Below are 23,628 nucleotides of genomic sequence, written 5' to 3' on the forward strand. Positions count from 1 at the left end.
GAAATGATTTGGGGCGTAACATAAATGGACATTTTACATTTAATGTATTAGAAAAATAATAACCACCACATAAAACCCATAATATAGAATTTCATTTATAAATAGATTGTAAATGGAAAAAAATGTGAGCCAATTAAAATATATATTAAGTAAATCATAGGGTAGGTGGTGTAGTACATATAGATATGATAACAATTGTGAAGATTGTTTGCAGAGGACTAAAGTTTGACAAATATTATTCTGCTACCAAGTCATTTTCCCCCCGAAGTCCAAGGATCTCATCACATTCTTTATTTCTCCTGTCTCATCTTCTCTCCTCAATAAAAACTAAGTGTAGGGACTCAGTTCTCATTTCTATTTCCGTTTCCAAAGCAAAACAATAGACATCCACTGAGAATCTGTTCTCTGTCCATCTGTCACATACAGCACATCCCAGCAGGACGTCCCTGTATGCAGACTCCATTCTTCATGGGAAGAGTTTGGTTCGTGTCACCAGCTGGGGCGCAGATACATCCCCTTATTTTTGCAAATAAATGAAACGTGAGATTCCCCATACTTCTCAGGAAGTCCATGGCTCCCTCTGAGGTCCCCAGAGTCAACCCTGACTGTCATCTTCTCCTCTCTGGGCTCTGTTCAGGACACTAGTCCAGTCCTTTCTGCTCTCATCCTCAGAGTGAGTCCCTTTCCTGGGGTCCTTACTCATCAGAAGATGTTGGCTGAGACTATCCCATTTCAACCCCACAGGTTTCTTTAGCTTTTCATTTCTAAATGGGATGAGAGTTGAGGTGTTTTCCTCCAAGAAGCCTTCTGGCTCCTTCTGTAAAATGGCCACATCCACCCCAAATTCCAAAATGTTTAAAGGGGGTGCTAGTTCAACTCAATTAAAAATCCATTCACTGAAACCCAACTTCATAGTTGACAAATTTGCTGTAGGACTATTTTAGTAAATTATCAAGTCTCCTGATTAACCAATCACTGATTGTAATGAGTTGTCACTTTGTAACAGTTTGCAGTGTGTGTGTGTGGTTGGTTGGTTCCAAAGCTTGTTTCTTGGGGAACTTTGGAAGAATGGTCTCCATTTTGTCTAAGGGCAGCATTTCAAGGAATGTTTAATTAGCCCAAAGTTCAGTGTTAGCAGGCAGTTCAGTCTTAGCATGAACACTTTTAATAGACAGGCCCTTTCAACATCCAGCTTTAGCTTCAAATAGACATTTACCGATTTGATGAGTACAAATGAAAGGAAATCCTCAGCTGTATTGAGTCTCACTAAACCCAAACTATGAAGTGAACACTATATACTCTACAATTTTCTCATCCAAAAGTGATGCCATGTTTGAGTGTATTCATATACATAAAACTGGATGGAAATTGACCTAAATAACAACAGTGAGGTTCCTTCGTTTTGTTTTGTTTTTTAATGAAAAGTATCGCTTGAGTTAGGTTCGTTCATTTTGTGAAGGTAATGCAAGTATGCACCATGGCCATGTGAAAGGAACTTCAAGCGTCTTTTGTTTCCTGTGTCTTAAAATGCACACTTCCAACACTTTAGAATTCTGATCCCTGGAAAGGGGTGAATCCATTTGCTGAGAATCTTTAAAGGCAGGATGGGGAATTTAAGGCCACGTGCCATCTCATCCCCCTTTGCCGCCAGCCGCAGGTAATGCTCATCCGTCACAGAGCTCTTTCCTACCAAGCCCTGAGCACCTTTAAAATCTTTCTTAAGTCTGTTCCAGGCAGTGCAGATCAAATGGTGAACTTTGGGATGGGATAAATCTATTTGCCATCTTAGCTTTGGTTCTGCTGGATTATACACTTTCATCAACGGGGTTCTATTTTCTCTCATTCTTCCCCACCATGCCACATTCTATTTCTTTGCTCTGCTCTGATGGTTGCTTTTCGGCTTCAGCATATGTACACCAAATGCAGAGAATTATCTATCATTCTGCCAGCCTTTGCTCACCCTTCTGAATTTATGTACAGAGAGTTTACGTCTCCCTCACCTCTTCTTGCTAACTTGCTCCTGGGAAAGCAGACCTGTCCTTCTGCAGTCCAATGTGGGAGCAGCCTGGCTCAGAAAACTTACCTCCACCTGTTTTATGACATGTTCATTACCAGTGTGTCTTAACATTCAACACTGGAAATCTCAGGACGCTAAGTCTTGGCCACAGCTTATACCTTGGATTCCACTGTGCTCCAGGCTGTGGACCTTTGGTCTTTCTACTTACCAAGAAGCTGAAGCTGCAGAATTGCCTGAATCAATGTCCAAAGAGCCCCTTTGGGTGTAAATAATCCTAGGAGACAGGAATTTATTTTCCTGGTTTTGCAGAACTGCCCGCCCACCCTGGGCAATATATCCTGGAAAGATCATAAAAGTCTTCAAAGCCACATTCAAGGTTGTTTCTTTATCAAATCCTAATGCTTTATACATATCTCTGATTTGGCCTTTCTTGCATCACATTTAATTATATGTATATCTTGTTTCCATACTCTCATACTGACTGGGATGTCCTTCAGGGCATGGACAGTTTTTGTTCCCCTGTGTGTCCTGAGGGTAAGTCACAGAGCCTATTATTAGTGGGCAGCAAAGTATACTGGAAAGAGTCAGGCTTAAGTAGAAAATAGCAAATCCTAGTATTGACACTTACTGATTGTGTAGTTGTCTGTGAATTACCTGGGCCTTTTGTAGTAATTTGAATACGTCACTGGGCTTTAAAAAATTGAATAGAATAAAACATTTCTATAATGAAAAGGGCAGCCATTGCCTGCTCTCCCCACCTCTGTCCTGCTTCTAAGGAGCCAACATTTTTAACTCTTTGAACTGTTTCTTTTGGTGTTTATCTCCATATTTCTAAATATAATTTCTTATATTACTCTTTTGGTTTTGCACATTTTAGATAGCATCTATTGATGTATTGTTATAATTAATTAGGATTTAACTCCTTCATATATTTGCACATTTTCTGGACAAATTTATATGACAACAATCATTTAACTTTTTAGCAGGGTTTTCAGTATTATGACTATTTAAAATTTGCTCTAAAGTCAGGTGGTACACTATGATTTTATTTTCTTTCTTATATAGTTTTTATGTCTAGTTTCTTTTTCCCTAAAGTTTCTGGTTATCATACTTTTATTTTTCTTATTGCAAAATCTCCTTTATAATTTTCCTTCATATTTTTTCCAAGAGTTCCAGCTGATCAAATATTCTACTAAGCAGTTTTATTTAAATCATTATCATCCTTTCCAGGCTGAACCAGTTTCCCTTCTGGGTGGCATGGCCACCATTCTGGACATCCCTTGTACCCTCGCCTGACTGGGGACCTCTGTTTCCTGAATTCCATATTTTCCTCTTTCTTGGGTTCCTTCCTTATTTTGCTGGAGCACATCCTTCTTTACTTCCCACAATGTAGGTAAATTTTCAGAGCCCTTGAATGTGTGAACACACATTTATTTCCTGGTTGGGTTAGGTAAGGCTGGAAGTGACTTGACCTCAATGTTTAGAACATGCTCTCTGGTCTTCTTTTTTTTTTTTAATTTATTTATATTTATTTTTGGCTGTGTTGGGTCCTTGTTGCTGTGCGCAGGCTCTCTCCAGCTGCGGTGAGCGGGGGCCACTCTTCACTGTGGTACGCGGGCCTCTCACTGTGGTGGCCTCTTGTTGTGGAGCACAGTCTCTAGGCACACAGGCTTCAGCAGTTGTGGCACATGGGCTTACTTGTTCCACGGCATGCGGGATCTTCCTGGACCAGCGCTCGAGCCCGCATCCCCTGCATTGGCAGGCGGTCCTAACCACTGTGCCACCAGGGGAGTCCCTCCCTGGTCTTCTAATATTCAGTGCTGCTGGCAAGACACCCACCACTATTCTGATGATCATTCCTTTATAGGGGACCATTATGGGTTGAATTGTGTCCCCCACCAAAAGATATATTAAAGTCCTAATCCCCGGCATCTCAGAATGTGACCTTATTTGTGAATGGAATCATTGCAGATGTAATTAGTTAACTTAAGATGGGGTCACACTGGAGTATATTTTAGGCATTTTCGATGGATTTCCGCTTAAGGTAGCAAGTGAGGAATTGTGCTCTTTTTAAGCTCTTCTACCTTATTCTCTCAAAATAGTTAGGTCACATTTTAAAATCCAAATTTATATCAAGTCACTTTATTGCTATAATTATATACACTGTCCACTACTGAGCCTAGTAATGCATGATGACTACATTTCCTTTTTTTCAAAGTTTTTAGTTTTTCCTTGAATTATTAATTGCCTAATTTTTCATTTACTTAGTTTATATATGTAAAATAATTGGAACAGTGCCTGAAAAAGAGTAAGCACTATTTATGTGTTTGCTCTTATCATTTGGCTATTTTCTTACACCCTGTAACAGCTCTACTAAATGATGTAGAGATGGGTCAATTTTCCACATCATCAAACCTATCAAATACTCCATCCATCCTATTTTTCTCCTGCAGCCTCCTGGTGCCTTCATCCTCCTGTTGCTACCTGGGACCCACTGCTCTCTAAATGAATCCTTAGCTGTGATCCCAGACATCCACCTGCCATCATCCTCAGGGCTCCCTTCCCCACGCCCCTGAAGTGGGTTTTCCATTCCTTGGTTTACCTTCCCATTTTGTTGGAACACCTCCTCCAGTAACTTCCTGAGAAAGGGTAAGTGAGTGGGAATTGCATTTTTGAGACTTGACATGTTAAAACATTTTTTCACTTGATGCTCACACTCGATTTACAATCTGGGTAGCTATCGATGTCTAAGGTGTAAATTATTTTCCCTTAGAATTTTGAAGTAATTTGCTTCATTTTCTTAGCTCCCTATGTTCTATGGGGAAGTCCAATGCCATTCATATTCCCATACTTTTTAATGTAATTTTTCCCCTACAGGAGCATTTAGGATCTTCTTTCATTCTGAAGTTTCACAGTGATATACTTTAGTTTGGACTTTGGACTTTTATAATTTTTACTTATGACTCAGAGAGAATTTGTGTATCTCCATTCTAGGAAATGTTCTTGCATTTTTTTTCTGTGATAATGTCCTCCTTCTATTTTCTATGATCTCTCTGAAAACTCTTTATTAGTGGGATGTTCAACCTCCTGGATTAATCTTTTAATTTTCTTGTCTTTCCTCTTTTTTTTTTTATCCATTGCCTGTCTTTTTATTCTACTTTCTGAGGAACTTTCTTGAATTTATTGTCAAGCACTTATTTTGAATCTTTTTAAAAAAATTGACTCATCATATTTTTAATTTCCCAGAACTCTAAATTATTCTCTGAATGTACTTTTTATGATTGCACTTTTCTTGTTTTATGGATTATAATATCTCCTTTTATTTCTCTGATGATATTTAATTACACTTTCTTTGAAGTTTTTTATGCTCTCTACATTAATCCTGTTGCCTCTGTGTTCAGATCTCTTTTATCAAGTAGGATGATTTTCCCAATTTTTAGTAATTCTCAACTGCCTGTTCACATTAATGAGTAAAGGTGCTTAAACCCAGGTGTAGGCCCTGAGTGCACTGGTGGTCTCCAGTGAAGGGCAGTAGAGGCCAGGTGACATTTTCATTAGAGATTTATAAGCTTTTCCTGGAGTAGGTTTATTTTTCTGTGGAATGATCCTCAAATCAAGGGACAGTGGACGGTCCCCACCTCATTTACATATTTATAGGCATTTACTTTTAACCTATTTTCTGCAAAGTATAGACTCAAGGAGAAAAATACCTATGGTGTCTTAGAGGGTAGGACAGGGGTTGGGACGAGGACGCAAGCGTCTAAACTGTTGTTATTCACACTTTTCACTCTTCTGTGTTCAGCTGCTCACACCACCCTTCTCACCTGTGCCTCGTTTGATACCCCATCCTGTCCTGTTAGTTTCTAAGCCTTTCTCTGTTCCTGGAGGGGCAAATTGGGTTGATTCCTCTCTTTGCAGGCACTTAGGTTGAAATGTTCTCTCTGCTAAGTCATTTGTTTTCCTCCTTCTGTAGTCCATCTTCCCATATAGTGTGTTAAGATGTCTTTTAGTTTCATGGAAGATGAAATGCATTGCTTTTTTTCTAGCTCTTACTGTTATTGGGGGAAATTTTTGGAAGGAGAAGGTAGCCAAAATGCATTTACTCCACCATCTTAAAATGAGAACTTTTCTGTAGAAGCTTTTAGAGACTTTTCTTTATTGTGGTGACTTAAAATGTGATAACTTGTTAGTAAAATATTAGACCCTATAGCAATGTCTCTTTTCTTTCATATGTTTTTAGCTCTTTATATTTTTAGCTACTATGCTTGGAGAATCCCAAATTCTCAACTAGGGATCCTTTCGGGGGGAGGTATCACTCAAAATCTTCAGGTAAAAAGAACAGCCAGCAGGTGGGCCCGTGTGCCACAGCTACTGAGCCTGTGTGCCACAACTGCTGAAGCCCAGGTGCCTAGAGCCCGTACTCCGCAACAAGAGAAGCCACTGCAATGAGAAGCCCATGCACCGCAACCAAGAGTAGCCCCCGCTCTCTGCAACTAGAGAAAGTCCATGCACTGCAGTGAAGACTCGATGCAGCCAAAAAATAAATAAATAAATTTATTAAAAATAAAAAATTGAGGTGATCCGGGTAAAGAAAGGAAAACTTGACATGTAGTAAGCTGACCTTTCAAAAATCTCATTCATCATTATTTATTTATTTTTTTTTTGCGGTATGCGGGCCTCTCACCGCTGCGGCCTCTCCTGTTGCGGAGCACAGGCTCCGGACGCGCAGGCTCAGCGGCCATGGCTCACGGGCCAGGCCGCTCCACGGCATGTGGGATCTTCCCGGACCAGGGCATGAACCCGTGTCCCCTGCATCGGCAGGCGGACTCTCAACCACTGCACCACCAGGGAAGCCCCATCATTATTTTAGTGGATTTTTAGCATGGAGAAAAAATAAAAGCTTGTTTCAATCCTCTGTCATTAACTGGAAGTCTGATGAACTTTCCTGATATTTACATATTTCAGGCTGTTGCTTGAGGAATTAATGAGCTAATGTATGGAAAACACAAAGCACACGGCAGACACACAGTCATCATTATTAGTAGTCGCTGAATAGGTGTTTGTTGAATGACTGTTGAAGATAGAGTGTTATACAGGAAGCAATCCCAAGCCTGGATGTTGGATGACCTGCATTTAGTCCTGGTTGCCACTCTCCTTCTGTGACTTGAACAAGTCAATGAACCTTTCTGAGCCTCAATTTCTTCTTCTGAGAGTAGGAATAATAATAGCAGATACTTAATGATGTTATAATGATGAGTCCTATGATAAGTGTTATGCAAACTGTAAAGTGCTTTATAAATAATCAGCTATATGTGGGTGTGCACACCCATGTGTGAGCATGTGAGTTAGGCAGTTCGAAAGACAAAATGCGAAGGGGATACACCCTCATGATGTTGTCAGAGATGTCAAGAAATTACACCACTTCTTAAAAATGTAGCAATTTCCAGATGTAACCCAGATGTCCGTGCCCAAGAACAACTAATCAGTGCCACCATCTCCAGACTTGTGTTCAGTGCTTTCCCACTGCCTGTGGCTGTTAGTGAACCCAGTCAACGGGGAAAGGCTGCTCATCATAGATCAGAGTGAAGAACTAGTCACTTCCTGCCAAGTTGTTTCTCTCACTGAAACGTACTGGACACAATTTTGATGAAAAGGAAGAGACAAGAGGCTATCTGTCTCTGAGTCTTTGCACGGAGACTCAAGATTACACATCGGTTCCCCTTAACCAAGAGAATTCCAATTTATTTATTGGTTTGGCAGGGAGAGCTCTCCAAGATGGGTTTTATTTTCGTAATTTTTCTCAGTTAGCACTAAGCAATGTTCACAAATGAGTGGCTGCTTCTGTTAACTTCTGAGGGGCCCCCTCCTCCGCCCTGCACCCTCTCTCTCCCCCTCAGACAGACCCGTGCACTGACTTTCTCCATGGAGCCTGTTTACAGGGAAGCTAATTATTTTTCCTCGTGCAAAAGCCCACTTCTGACTTTGCAGCTGTGCTCAGTCTCCTGGAGGAGGACAGATCTGAGTTTCCGTGCTCCCGACTGTACATTGGATGGCCTAAAAACACCCACAAATTTGTCTTCTCTTTCCTAATCGGGCTGGGCTCTCATCGAAAGGCAAACTCTTCTGAGAATTCTGAGGGACTATTACTTCTCACGGATGGCATCAGCTATAAATAGCAGTGCCTTCCAGGTAGCGTGCTGCTGGCTGGCACAGCTCTGCGCTTGCTTTATTCCAGGGAAGATTGAATGCCGCTGGAGGATTCTGGGAGCGAGAAGGCTGGTCTGGCACCGGGGGCTTGGAGGAATTCACAGCGATCCTCCCTGGAGACCCTTCTCTGTACCAGCTTCCCTCCCAGCTGGGTACCAGGGTCACAAATACGCGTAAGACAAGCTTGACCTTTTCAGGATCTCATAGCAGAGAGCAGAGCTGCCCAACAGGAGTGCAATGCAAGCTACATATATAATTTTAAAAATTCTAGCAGCCATATTTTAAAAAGTACAAAGAAACAGGCAAATTCACGTTAATAATATATTGTATTTAACATACTATATCCAAAATATAGCCTTTTCACTGTGTAGTCAATATGATAAAGGTATTTTATATTCCCTTTTTTTGGGGGGGGGAGGATACCCACACTGTGACTGATTTTCATTATTTGACATGCTCCTAAAACTCATAAGCTGTACAAAAAGGTAGACTGACAGAAGTGTCCCCTCTCCCTCTCCCTCCCTACTACTTAGTTCCTAGGCCAACATTCTTTATACCCTGTTCTTGTCCCTTAGCCTTGAGAAAGCATTCTCCTTAGTTTCTGGTTTATCTTTCCTGTCCTCATCGTATCCTTTTCCAAAAATGAGCAGATATACTTTTAAAGAAATATCCCTCCCTTTCCTATATGAAGGGTTCACACTATAGATATTCTTTGGCACTTTGTTATTTTTGACTTAAAAATATATTCTGGAAATCTCTCCATATTGGTACACAAAGATTTCTCTCTGTCTCTCTGTCTCTCTCTCTGTCTCTCTCGTTTTTTTTGTTTTGTTTTGCCCACGCTGTGTGGCTTATGGGATCTTAGTTCCCCGACCAGGGATCGAACCTGGGCCCTCAGCAGTAGAAGCACAGAGTCCTAACCACTGGACCGCCACGGAATTCCCAAAGATTTCTCTCTTTTTTTTTTTTTTTCTGTACGCGGGCCTCTCACTGTTGTGGCCTCTCCCGCTGCTGAGCACAGGCTCCGGACGCGCAGGCTCAGCGGCCATGGCTCATGGGCCCAGCCGCTCCGCAGCATGTGGGATCTTCCCAGACCGGGGCACGAACCCGCGTCCCCTGCATCAGCAGGCGGACTCAACCACTGCGACACCAGGGAAGACCGATTTCTCATTCTTAATTGAACTTCAGAGCCCTTCATTGTATAGATGTACCAAACTTGTCTCAACTATTCTCCTATGCATGGTCATTTAAGTTGTATCTAACATTTTGCAATTACAAAAAATACTCCTGACAATTCTGATTCCAAATACAAGGTATGGGTTTTTTCCCCACACCAAGCGATTTTCTGACACCAGCCGGGTGTCTTACAATTCAGCTCAATTCTGACGCTGTCTACCTGGAGAGAGCATCAGTTCCCACAGATTAAGCGCTCAGTCCTGCAAGACTCTCTCCCTCACCCCCGCATCAGATACTAATTGCAAGTCCAAGTTGTCAGCTGTGCTTCTGCTGGCCCGGCTATAGATCCGAGGTTCCAACAACCCCTCCTTATGTTGGAATAATTTACTAGAGCGGCTCACTGAACTCAGAGAAATAGTTTTCCTACTAGATGATTGATTTATTATAAAAGACATAAATCAGCATAGCCAGATGGAAGAGATGCATCAGGCAGGGTATGGGGGAAGGGCATGGGGCTTTTATGTCCTTTGACCTCTGAGCGCATGACTCTCCCTGAATCTCCACGTGTTCACCAGCCCAGAAGCTCTACATTCCCTTTTTATACTAAGTCTTTGAAATGTGTGAATTTTACACATTTAACACATCTCTCTTTGGATTCTAACTTTTTATTGGAATGACTTGATTTTTACTTAAATTTCATAAAACTTGCGGTAGGAAAAGTGGATTCACAACAACCGAGGTTGTTTCAAACATTCTTACAAATTTTCCAATAACTGAATTGAATATCAGTTTTAAAATTGATATTTAAATTAATTAAAATGAAAAATGTGGTTCATCAGTTACACTGGCCACATTTCAAGTGCTCACCAGCAGCGTGTGGCCGGTGGTTACTACACTGGATTGTGCAGATCTGGGATAAAGAGGATGTAGGCTGAACCCCCTTGCATGGGGCAGATTTCAGATCCATCACTGGCTGGGTGACCGACTGACTCACTAACACCATCTCATCACCGTGCACCAGCCACATACTCTTTTTTTTTTTTTTTAACATCTTTATTGGAGTATAATTGCTTTACAATGGTGTGTTAGTTTCTGCTGTATCACAAAGTGAATCAGTTATACATATACATATATGCCCATATCTCCTCCCTCTTGCGTCTCCCTCCCACCCTCCCTATCCCACCCCCCTAGGTGGTCACAAAGCACCGAGCTGATCTCCCTGTGCTATGCGGCTGTTTCCCACTAGCTATCTGTTTAACATTTGGTAGTGTATATATGTCCATGCCACTCTCTCACTTCGTCCCAGCTTCCCCTTCCCCCTCCCCGTGTCCTCAAGTCCATTCTCTACATCTGCATCTTTATTCCTAGGGCAGGACAGGCATACTCTTTTTTTAACATTCTAATTTTAAAGGCTAACAAGCCCCTCCCCTCCACAGACCTTTGCCTATACTGTGTTCTTCTTCAGCAGCACCGCCTCTTTTCCCTCTCCACCTCTCATCTCGTCACCTCCGATTCACGTCATCCTTATCCCAACTGTGACCTGCCCAGACTACATCAGGTCCTCTTTGTAAATTGCTCTCTCACTACCCTGCCCTTCTCCTTCCTCCACTCATTCTCCACAAGCATGGTGAGAACTTGCCACGTGTCAGGAACTGTTCTAACGCTTGGAGCACCATCAGGGAATGAAACAGACAAAAATCCCCACCCTCATGGAGCTTATGTTCTGATAGAGGGAAACAGAATAAATAATAAATAAAGTCATGCTATGTTACTGGAGAAACTATTACATGCTACGTTTAAAGTAAAGCAGGGTAAAATGGAAGGGGAGTGTGGGGTGGAAGGAGGACAGGTGTTCGGCATAAGATAGTTGAGCCGACTTGAAAGAGGTGAGGGAATCAGCCATGCAGCTGCCTGGAGGAACAGTGTTCCAGGCAGAGGGAACAGCCAGTGCCAAAGCGTGGAGACAGAAGGACATCTGACATGTTCCAGGGCCAGCGGCCGGCCAGAGGGAGCCAGGAAGAAAGAGGCTGGCATGGGTTGGACAGGTAGTAGGGGGTGGGTCATGTAGGGCTTCTAGACTTTGGCTGAGATGTGGTTTCTCCTGAGTGTGAGGGGAGCCACTGGAGGGTTCTGAGCAGATGAATGGCTCTTACTGCGCAGTTCATTTATTATTTCTCCCACCAGGAACTCCACAAGAGGGTTTGTATAACCTGAGCTAGGGACTAAGAATGGTGATCAAGACAGGTTATACAAACCCCCAGGAATTTATATGTTTATCCATTATGAGATACAGCATGTATGGCCAAGGACTAGAGGTCTTGGGGCCATGTGCTCCTGTGTTAGAATGCTGGCTTCCTCATCCACAGCGCTGTAACATCGGACAAATTATTTAGCAATTAGCAAGACATTGAGCCAGGCTGCAGGACTGTGCTTCCTTCTCTCTCTGCTTGGTTCCTTTGGAAAGAAGTCTGAAGAACTTTAGATGGCATCATCTTGCTTGGCTGGAGATGCCAGCTGGTTGGGGGCAGGAAGCCCAGCTGGCAGGAGGGAGAGCAGATGAGGGAAAGGAGAGGAAGGAGATGGTCCAACAGTCTGGGCATGCTGATTCTCAGAGGTGGGTGAAGTGTGGCCAAGAAGTTCACTGCGGATGTCCCAAAGTGGCAAGTCCTTCTTATACCACCCCCAAGACATGGCACAATGCAGGAAGGCCCACAGATGGAGTCCCGGTCATTCAAAGAGGAGAAAGGGCAAGGAACTGGTAAGACAGCTGGGTTGCATCAGAACTGCCCTATCAAACTCCACTCTCACATGTGCTCTTCAGGAAACACTGCGGAGCCTACTTTCAGATGGGAGTGCACGATTGAACCCCCTTTTCCATTTCCTTTCCTTTGGCCAACGGCATATCTCCTCATAATTGAACTTGGAGCTGTTATTTGTTAAGAGTATCAGGTATTTTACATGTCCTGATTGCATTTGTTTTCATCTTTGCAATAACCCTCAGGCAAGAATTATTATTTGCATTTCCCAGGAAGGAAATTGGGGCTAAGAGAAATTCAGTAACTCTCCCAAGGTCAGCCAGTTAGCCAGGTTTGAATCTAGGTCTGTCTTACTCCAAAGCCTGTGCTTTGTCTTTTAATGCATTTGTTCATTCATTTATTCACTCACATAGGTGAGGAAGACAAACGTCCTGCTCGCATGGAGCTTTCTTTATAATAGGAGAGGTATACAGGCATAAACAAGAAACAGACACAAAAATGTCATTTATATAATGATAAATTTTATGAAGATAAAAGTGGCTGGGGTGGGATTGGGGGTATTTTAGACTGGATAATTCGGGAAAGCCTCTCTAAGGAGCTGCCATTTGAGTTGACACATAAATGGGAAATAGTAGCCAGCCCATGGGAAGATCTCAGTGTAGAGATCTCTTATCCTGTGTCCAGATAACCTGAGAGCCATACTCATGTAGAGACACAAAGGTTCTCTTTTCAATCTGATCACGTATTCTCATATAATCATGGAAACCGAGGAGTCAGGGTTGGAAGTAGACTTAGCTGGCATTTCATCCCATAAAATATCAAATTTCTGTGCAAGGCTTTGCAGTTTATAATTGTCATATGATATTCAGAAAGGCCTTGCGAGGTAGGAAAACATGTATTTTTGCCCCAATTTTTCAACTAACAAAATAAGCAAAAAGAGATTTTGTACCTTTCAGGGCAGTTTTTTGCTCTTAAATTCCTTACCCACCGGGCAGGGTCTGTGCTTATTTATTGTGCCTGGCCCGTGGCTGTTTGCTGAATAGGAACCCAGGGATTTTAAACTGTTTCCTGTTTGCCCAGGATCCTGTAATGCATCCCTCCTCTCCACCTACAGAATGAGTCTACATTCTGAGGAGAGTACTTTGCCTTTTTTTTTTAATTTTTTTTTTTTTTACTTACTTTAGAGATCTTTCCATATATATATGTATTTTTTAATATTTATTTATTTAGGCCACACTGGGCTTTAGTTGCGGCATGCATGTGGGATCTAGTTCCCTGACCAGGGTTTGAACCCAGGCCCCCTTCATTGGGAGCACGGAGTCTTACCCACTGGACCACCAGGGAAGTCCCGAGAGTACTTTGCTTTTGATCTCTGCTTCCTCTCTCTCTTTCACCAAAATTACCTTATCTATGCTCAGTTTTTCCAGAACTTGAAGTGTAAGTAGTTAAACTGAAAAATTAATATATTTATATATTCCAAATTTCGTCCCCCACAAAAAATTTAAGATGGTTTAAATTTTAAGAGGATTAAAATTACACAATAATGATATTAAAAGTAAATATACTGAACGGGGGAAAAAAACCTACTGAATAGGAGAAAATAATTACAAATTGTATATCTGATAAAGTGTTAATATCCAAAATATATGAAAGACTCATACAACTTAATAGCAAAAAATCAACATCAGATTACAAAATGGGCAGAGCATTTGAATTAACATTTTTCCAAAGAAGGCATACAAATGACCAACAGGCACATGAAAAGATGCTCAACCTCATTAATCATCAGGGAAATGCAAATCAAAACTACAGTGAGATATCACCTCACACCTGTCAGAATGGCTATTATCAAAAAGACAACAAATACCAAGTATAGGTGAGGATGTGGAGAGAAGGGAACCCTTGTGCACTGTTCGTGAGAATGTAAATTGGTGCAACCACTATGGAAAACAGTAGGCAGTTCCTCAAAAAATTAAACATAGAACTAAATAGAACTACTGTTTGATCCAGCAATTCCACTTCTGGATATTTATCCAAAGAAAATGAAAACACTAATTCAAAAAGATACATGCACCCCTTTGTTTATTGCAGCATTATTTACAGTTGTCAAGATATGGAAAAAACTTATGTGTCCATTAATGGATGAATGGACAATGAAACTGTGGTGTATGTGTGTGTGTGTATATGTATATTTACATACAATGAAATACTATTCAGCCATAAAAAAGAATGAAATCTTGCCATTTGTGACAACATGGATGGACCTTGAGGGCATTATGCTAAGTGAAATAAGTCAGACAAAGAAAGACAAATACTATGATCTCTCATAGATACAGAGAACAGATTGGTGATTACAAGAGGCAAGGGATGGGAAGGTGGGAGAAATGTATGAATTTTTTGTTGTTTTTTTAGTTTAAATAATTCAAGTAAAATTTTTAAAAAAGTAAGTATAGAGTAGGGACTCTTGAGCAACATATAAGAGAAAGGCTACATGTTAATCCTAAAGGAATTACCTCTCTGCCTTTTCTCCTGTTACTGTTTATGACCAGTCTTGTCTAAGACTAACCTACACTTTGGTTTCCTAATTAGCACACACTCTTGCATATTCAAGGGTATCATTTCATAAAGTCTTCCTCTTCTTTCCTAAGTCATCCATTTCCCCCTTTCAACTGGATCACTCCCATCAGCATGGAAATAGGCTATGATTTTTGCTACTTAAAAAATACCTCTCTTAAACCTATATTCTCCTCCAGATACTGACCCTTCCTTCTGCTTAAAACAAACAAACACACACCTCTCTGTTGTTTAGTGCATACATATTAAGGATTCACCAATTTAGAATTAAATAATGTTCCTTTTTATCCTTGATATATTTCCTTGCTTTGAAATTGTCTGACATTCGTCACATATTTGTCTTATTTTTGCCTAGTATTAATACAGCCACTCTAGCTCTCTTTTGTATTTGTATGGTAAGTATTTTGCATCCTTTTAACAATCATTGTTAAAGTTTGTTTCTGATAGATAGCATATAATTGGGTCTTGCTTTTAGAATCAATCTGATAATATCAATCTTTTAATTTGAGTGTTTAGACCATTTATACTTAATGTAATTATTAATACACTTGGATTTAAATCTAACAGCTGTTTTCTATTAGTCCCATTTACTCTTTGTTCTCTTTTTTTTGTTGTTGCCTCCTTTGGATAAATTGAGAATTTTATGTGTTTCCTCATTTTTTTTTTTTTTTTTTTTGCTGTACGCGGGCCTTTCACTGCTGTGGCCTCTCCCGTTGCGGAGCACAGGCTCCGGACGTGCAGGCTCAGCGGCCATGGCTCACGGGCCCAGCCGCTCCGCGGCATGTGGGATCTTCCCGGACCGGGGCACGAACCCGTGTCCCCTGCATCGGCAGGCGGACTCCCAACCACTGCGCCACCAGGGAAGCCCCCTATGTGTTTCATCTTTTGCTTTGGCTTCCAGTGTTTTACAGTCTCATACTAGCCCACATCTAGCCTTTAGCAGTTTGTTGGATTATTTTTAGCTGCTTGTATGGTGCCCAGCATCTCTTTCTTCTGTGGTCTGCCACAGGTGAGCCAGGTTTCAAGGTCTGTCTTTCCTTGGATTTCAGGTTATTTTTTAGCCCCGTGACTTCAGCTGTCTGATGCTTTTGTACGTCTTAGGCCTAAATTCTGATTGTTTTTACAGCAAAACAATGAAAAAGAGATGTCTATATTCATATTCTCCAAAGTGTCTCTCTTCATTATTTCTTGAAACTTACTCCAATAAGGCTTGTACCCTCATCCTTACACCAAAAATTGTTTTTCTTTTTTAAGGTTTCCAATAAACTCTGTGTTGTTAAATATGATGGTTAGTTCTGAGTTCTCATCTTACTTTACCTTTCAGCATCATTTCACACAGATGACCTCTCACTCCTTCCTCAGTAAAATACTTTAACTTGGCTTCTGGAACACCATAGTTTCTTGAATTCCCTCCTACATAAGTGGCTGCTCCTTCTTTATCACCTTTTTGAGTTCCTTCTCTTTTCCTGACCTCTAAGTGTTGAGTATCCTGGGTTCAGTTTCTGCACCTCTTTTCTTCTTTAATGATACTTATATTCTTTTTGTGATTTCGTCTAGTCTCAGAGTTTTAAATATCATCTATTCACTGACAAGCCCCCTGAACTCCAAATTTATACCCTACTAGACATCTCATTTGAATGCCTGAGACATCTTAATTTAACATGTCTAAAACCAGATCTTCCCCCAACAAACCTGTTCATCCTCCAGACTTCCCAAACTTAGTAAATATATTCTCAGTAAAAGTCCTTCTATTTGTTCAGACAAAAACCTTGGAGTCATCTTGGCACCTCCTTTCAGATCCCACATCTGATCAATCAACAACCCTTGCTGACTATACCTTCAATATATATCCAGAACTAATTGTTTCTTATAATTTCTGCTATTACTACCCTCATCAACACTTCAGTCATCTTTGGCCTGGATTATTGTAATAGAACTCTAACTGGTTTCTTTTCTCCTGCCTTCCCTACCTAGTCTATTAATGTACTGGCCAGTAACAAAAAAGCAATGGCAATTATAATTAGTAGTGTGATATTAGGCAGGTCACAACCTCCCTGTGTCTCATTTTTCTCATTTGAAAATTAGAAATAGGAGCAGAATTCTAAAGATGTTCTCCCAAAATTTTAGTCCCCTGGCTACTCAATTGAACATTAATTTAGGTACTGTTGTGAAGGGATTTTGCAGATATAATTAACGTCCCAAATAAGTTGACCTTAAAATATGGATATTAACTGGGTGGCCTTAGTAAATCAGTTAGGTCTTTTAGAAGCAGAAAGTTTTCTCCTTCTAGTGGTAGAAGAGACATTCAGAGATTAAAACTTGAGGGGAATTCAGTGTGCCATTGTCAGCTTTGAAGATGGAGGGGGCACAATGCAAGGAATGCCTTCAGCTTTTAGGAGCTGAGAGTCAGCCAGCAAGGAAATGAGTACCTCAGTCCTACAACCACAAGGACCTGAATCAGCCAATAATCTGAACAAACTTGGGAGCAAATGCTATCCCTAGGGCCTCCAGATAAAATCCTAGTGTGGCCTGTGCCTTGATTTCAGTCTTGTGAGACCCCAAGCAGAGAGCCCAAATGAGCCTGCCTGAAATTCTGACCTACAGAACTGTGAGATAGTAAAGGTGTGTTATTTTAAGCTGCTTAATTTGAGGCAATTGTGGTGCAATGATAGAAAACTAATGCTAGGAATAATAAGAAACTTGTTCTCTTCATGGTAATTGCTCCTTTTCAGAGATAAGTCAGATTATGTTTTTATGCTTCTTTCGAGAAAAGGGTTTACCATGTCACATTGAATAAAAACTAAATAGGTTAAAGGGTTCAACAAGACTCTACTTGATCCTGCCCTTTCACCCCTTTGACTTAATTTACTACTTTCCTGCTTATTCACTCATCTCCAGTCAAATTGGAATCCTTGCCTTAGAATGCTTGTACTTGCTGTGCCCAAGGCTCAGAGTATAGACTCTAGTACAGAGTTAAGATGTCTTCACAGCTCCACCATAAAGTAGTGGAGGTCTATCTCAGGTCTTTGCTTAAGGATCTGCGGCTTGATACGTTTCATTAGCTCATTATTTGTGGAAAGTCTACAGTCACAGTCTTTTCAACTGATTTTTTCTGTCCTTTCTTTCCGGGACTTTAATTACTGTTAAATCTTTTGGTTGTGTGTCAAATGTATCCTATTCTTTTTTTCTGTGCTTTCCACCCTTTGGTCTCACTGTGATTTAGTCTGAATATTTTCTACTGACCTGTCTTTTAGTTCATTAATCCTTTATTCTTTTGTGCCTAGTTTTCTTTTAAACCAATCTATTAAGTTCTTAAATTCAGATACTATATTTTCAATATTACAGTTTCCATTTAATCATTTTTTAAAATAGTTTCCAGTTTTATGGTCAAATTTCCTGCCTGGCCATTTATTTTCTTGCACATATTAACCGCAGTTATTTAAAAAATTTACTTCTGGACCTCTTTTGGGTCTGTTACTATTGCCTCTGCTTTTTTTCTCTTGTTTTTGGTTCTGTCTCCTGATATGCCTGGTAAATTTCACTGAATTCCAGCTACTGTGTGTGAAAAAATTCTAGAACTAACATGAGACTCTGGGAGGAAATTATCTTCCTCTGGCAGGAATTTAGGGATTAGGAGGATAATAAGCCAGTCTGGGATTGAGCTGAGTTGAAGCTGTGTCTTCAGTCTTTGTGGAAGTTGGCAAATTTCTAGTATGCCCTTATTCCTGGGTTGTAGAACTTCAGTGGTTCCAGCTGAAAGCCCGTGGTATTTACCGTGTCCCCTCCTCCATGACCTGTTCTGAATTGCAATGTTTTCTCCCTAGCCCTTTGATATGGCTGAACTCTCGGCCTCTCAGCACAGTTTCTTCTTGGTTTCTTGGCCTCTTGGTCATTATTTACTAATGAGCAAATACCTCAAGCAGAGGCACGATGTAGGGCTCACTTCTCTGTGCTTCTCTTCTCTCTTGAATCTTGGCCCTTCAAGTTAAATAGCTCTTTAATATTTTAAAAATAATTATCTTTTTTTTTTTTTTCTGGTTGTCTTCAGGGAGAAGCTTGGTCTGATCTAAGCTGGCTAAGATATAGCTGGAAATGGGAGAAATGTCACCACCTTTATGATAACTTTCCTGACACCCCGTAAAAATGGCAACCTATCACCTCCCCTCCTCTATTCGAATGCTTTTTGTTTCTCTTCTCTGCATTTTTTCTGTATAGTATTTATCAGTATTTTATGCACTATACATGTTTATTATTTATGTGTATTCTCCACAAAATATAAGCTCTAAGTGAGAAGAAATTTATAAATATATTTCTTCCATTGCAGTATCCTTAGCCCCTAGCACAATGCTTGGAACAGAAGGTAATTAATTAACCAAATTAAATATTTGGTTAATGAGTAAAAAAATTGAATGGATAAATATGAGACAATGTTGAGTCAATGTGGTTTAGACACTTTTTGGTGGCAGCAACAAAGGAGAAAATGTGATAGATTGGAATGCTCTTATTATCTGTTAGAAGAAAGGATACCATTTATTAAAGAAGTACAAATTTATTTCCTGACATGACTTTCTTAAAGGAATTTTTTACCTGATACAATATATGAGTCTTTTAATGATATAATAAAAACTACATTTAATGCTACTTTCATAGTAGATGCAGAAGCAATTTTATATGATTCTTTTGGTTCTATTATCCATAAAAATTGAGAAAATGAGTTTAAGCTGGAGAGGTAAGGGCTGAAAAAACAACTCAAGGTAACTAGAATGGTAAAATTTGTATTTTATAAGTAATTCTCAGAAATTATGAGAATTACCAGTAACAGCAGCAACAGGAACAACTACAAAATCTAGCAGGGCGACAAAGAGCAGGTTAATTACCTCTTTGAGCCTCAGTTTTCTTTCCTGTAAAAGAGGAATAACGAGAACTCTACTCTTTCCGGAACTGCTGTGAATATCAAAGATAGAATTCTAAATGCTGGTTAACAAACAGCTGAATTGACTAATCACCACTGACAAAATGCTTTTATGTGCATTTTCATATTCACGTAAGCAGGTTCTGTGTGCAAGTATTGTCATCACTCTCCATTTTCCAGGTGAGGAAACCAAATTCAGGAGGCCCATTTGGCATAGCCGGCAAGCAGCCGAGATATAATTCATCCCTCTGTCTTTGATTCACGTGCTCTGTCTCCAGAACCATATTGTCTCTCCAGTGGAGGGATTCTCAAGTGGTAGAAACTCAGACATCAGGGCAGACACTGATGGGTCTGGTGGCCTTTCTCATGCTCCTGTGGTTCCTCCACATCAGCTCAGCTCATCGACTGTTGCAGACGTGGAAGTAGATAAAAATCCCAAGGACTGCTTTCACTTCAACACCTAACCCCAAGGGCTAGGGACCAGATGAATTCCTCCCAGTTGTGAGAAATCTACACAACTTCTGTTTTTTCTTAGTTAAAAAGCGACACATTTCATCTTTCCCTTACAAATTAATATTTGGTCTTTATCTGGAGCTGAATATAAAGGCCCTCCTGATGTCTGACTCAGTAAATTGACTCTATCCTTTGAACTCTGCAATGGCCTCAGGCTACAAGAGTAGGAGAAATGCCTTCACAAATATCAAAGGCACAGCAAGTTTATCTCTCTAAATATTAAACCTAAAATAGCCACGACTCTGGGAGAATAGACCTCCTTGCTCTCCTGGCCTCCTTGCTGGAGTCTGTGGTGCTACCTTGGACTAACAGAGTCCATTCTTCCCCTAGAAGAAGGGGAGAGGTTGTGTATTCCTGGAGTCTTCCAGAATGCTTTTGAGCCCAGAAGCTGGGAAAGCACATATTTAGGGTTTTCTGTTGCTCTCATGACCTCATCCATTGGCATTTTATCTCTACTCCTAAGATCTAAGGAACTGGAAGCAGATGATGCATTTCTTTCATGGTCTAACAAATTGGCCAGTAACTCAGACAGGCCAATTCTTTAGGAAAAAATATGCCAGGAGAATGCAATTACATTTAGCTGGAGCTAAAAACCCCACACGATACGATAATGATGCCGTCATTTATTTTTCCTCTTCCTTTGTGCCAGATGCCACACTATGCATTTCATATCCATTGTTTCACTTCTGTCACATAGTATCTATGCAAAATTCAGTATCATCCTGTGTTTACAAATGGAGAACTGAGCCTTGGAGAAGGTAAGTGACTTGTCCTAGGTCTCATGTTAGGTAGGTTGTAGAGTTGAGATTTGAACCCATATTCTTTCTGATAGCAAAAATAACACTCTTTCTCTTCACCATTATTATTATTATCAGTAGTAATTGTTAGTACCTTATTATTTGTGGCAGGCAGCCTCCAAGATGGCCCAATGGTCTCTGCCTTATGTGAGTGTGGACTGGACCTAGTGACTCAGTTGTATCAAATGGGATACAGCAAAATGATGGGGTGTCACTTTTGCAATTAGGTTACAAAGAGACTACAGCTTCTGGCTTGGGTATCTCCCTTTGGGAAAGCAAGATGCATGTTGGAGAGGCCCATGTGACAAGTAACTGATGTTTCAGACAGCCAGTAAGGACATGACCTGCCAAGAGCCACAGGAGTGAGCTGAGAAGCAGATCCTACCCCATTCAAGCCTTGAGATGAATGAAGCCACGAATGACCACCCAATCGTAGTCTTGTGACAGACCCTGAGTCAGAACCATCCAGCTAAGCCAGTGGCTACCCAGGGCAGATGCCTTCCTTTATGTATCTCACCCTAGACCTGATGATCTGGATGGGTGGCATCTACCTGGGGCATGTTCCTCCACGGTGGGAATCTGAAGTTGTCAGAAGGGCAAGAGGAAACACGTGAGCTCCCAATGTGTGGACTTGGAGCTGGCGCACTGCCATTTTGCCCATGTTTCATTGGTCAAAATAAGTTACAAAGCCAAGCCCCACATCAAAGATCAGGAGGTACTCTCTCCCCATGGAAGCAGGATGGGGAAGGGAGTTGTTGGACAACTAAACTTCCAAATCCTCTGTTATGGCTGAGGAAACATTGAGCTCAGGGATGATAGAGACCGTGCTTAGATGCAGCATTTTGTGGCTTCAAATCCTGTGAGCTTTTTCTTAAAGAAAATCTTCCTCGATTCAAACATTATAGGGCTCTTCAGTTCTCTGGGCAACAGATAGAAATTAGAGTGAACATCATGGTGGTCTGAGAAAAGTCAGTGAATGCTGGGTTAGTTAGAAAAAGAACTGAAACTTGGAGCAATCAAGAACTGATCTGTTTTGAGGAAGCAGGGACGCTGAGCACTGAGGAAACGAGGAATGAGGGGTGCTCAGGCCAACAGAGGAAGATAACCTACAGAGCGTGAGCTCCATGTGGGTGAGGATCTTTCCGTATAGCGCTCCCTGATGAATTCCAAGAACAGTGTCTGGTAATAGTAGGGGCTCAACGTGTATTGTGGAGTGACTGAATAAATATTGCTAATGAAATAATGAAATATTTGCTAAAGAAATGCTGCTTATGAATAGCAGGATGATATAGACCAAGGGCTTTGGAATCAGATGTGTGAATGTAAGCTGTGCTACCTGTCGACTCTGTGTAAACTTGGGCAAGGTATTTACTCTTGAGGACTCTTTTTCCGTTACCTGCCCATACCCGATTCATTATCAAGTCCTATTGACTTGACCATGTAAATATCTTTCCACTCCATCTCTAGTAGTAGAGATTTTGCTCTAATCCAATTTACTTTCCTTTTGCAATAACCACTCAATATCTGGATAAAGGCAAATTGGGTGCTAGGGTTGACTTAGGAAGGGCACCTAAATTAAACCAGGGGGACAGGAAAGGCTTCCCAGAGAAACTGATCCTCGAGCTGAGTCCTGAAAGAGGAGAAGATGTTATCCAGGCAGAAGGGAATGGAGTGGGCTTTCTCGTAAGAGGCGTGAGCAAGTGCTGAGGCAGGAATTTCCATGAGGTGGTTATTTGGGGGCTTCGTGGCACATGGGAAACGTGAGCATAGAATGGTGGGACGTTTTGCAAGAGAGGCACTAACTCACCTGCGTGATTAAACTCAACCTCCTAACGCCCCTCCCCCGCACCTCTGCAAGCTACAAAGCCAGAAAGAAGCGTCTAGGAGGAATCATTGAAAAAAAGACAACTTTGTTGAGCTTGGTGGTCATGTTTGCTGAATTCACTCATTCTTCTATTCATTAATTCTCTCAACATGCAGTTTTGAGCCCCTGTCATATACTAGGTAATTAGCTAGCATGCTGGGAGGGTATAAAACCAATGTATAGGATGCAGGCCTTTCCCCCGAAGTCAAGTAGGGAAGCATATGCAAGCAAAGAGTGAAATGCACTGTAGTAAGTCCTGTCATCGATGTGAGTCCAAAGTGCTGTGGGAGAAGCCAAGGGCCGGGGAGAGCAGTTGGAGAAGTCCTAGAGGAGGTGGTAGAGAGTACTTGCAAGATGAAAGTGTGCCAGAAGGAGCTGGGGTAAAGGGAAGGGCACGGCGGGCAGAGAACACTGTGTGCAAAGGCGTGGACGCGTGAAAGATCACCACGTGCTCTGAGAATAATAAGCTCAGTGATCCTGGTAGGGAGAGCTGGGTGGCCGCCTAGTAAGTAGCAGGAATAAATCAAGAGCAGGGAGAGAGGACAGCCCGCAGCTTCCTCTGGCTTCCTGCTTCTCGACCTCACATTTGTAGTCGATGTTCCTTCATTTCCCTTTAGTCTACCTGGGTTTTCAGGCTGTAACTGTGTCCATGGACTCTTGATGCACATTATTGCTGATGATCAGTTCTGATCATCACTTGAAGGCAGTTATGAAACCTACCGAAGACCTCTCTCTATTGGGTGAAGTAAAGCCAATTCCTTTGACTTTTCCTTGGGACTTTGGTTTTATTAGAAACGTTAATGAAAAAGTAT

At 41.2% G+C, this 23,628-nt stretch overlaps 1 long non-coding RNA gene across 5 annotated transcripts in view; it reads left to right on the forward strand.

Moving 5' to 3' along the window:
* Nucleotides 1-23,628, forward strand: part of LOC113633865 (uncharacterized) — a 300,566-nt gene that overhangs the window by 192,313 nt on the left and 84,625 nt on the right. For 2 of the 5 annotated variants that reach the window (XR_003438390.1, XR_003438394.1), the window contains exon 5: nt 4,471-4,666. The exons of the other annotated variants lie outside the window; for them this stretch is intronic. This is a non-coding gene — a long non-coding RNA (uncharacterized LOC113633865). The remainder of the gene's footprint in view (nt 1-4,470; nt 4,667-23,628) is intronic. 5 annotated transcript variants of the gene reach the window in all.

Source organism: Aethalodelphis obliquidens, unplaced genomic scaffold, assembly GCF_003676395.1.
Source record: "Aethalodelphis obliquidens isolate GAN/ISIS:26980383/991018 unplaced genomic scaffold, ASM367639v1 scaffold41, whole genome shotgun sequence".
In the NCBI taxonomy this organism is placed as follows: domain Eukaryota; kingdom Metazoa; phylum Chordata; class Mammalia; order Artiodactyla; family Delphinidae; genus Aethalodelphis; species Aethalodelphis obliquidens.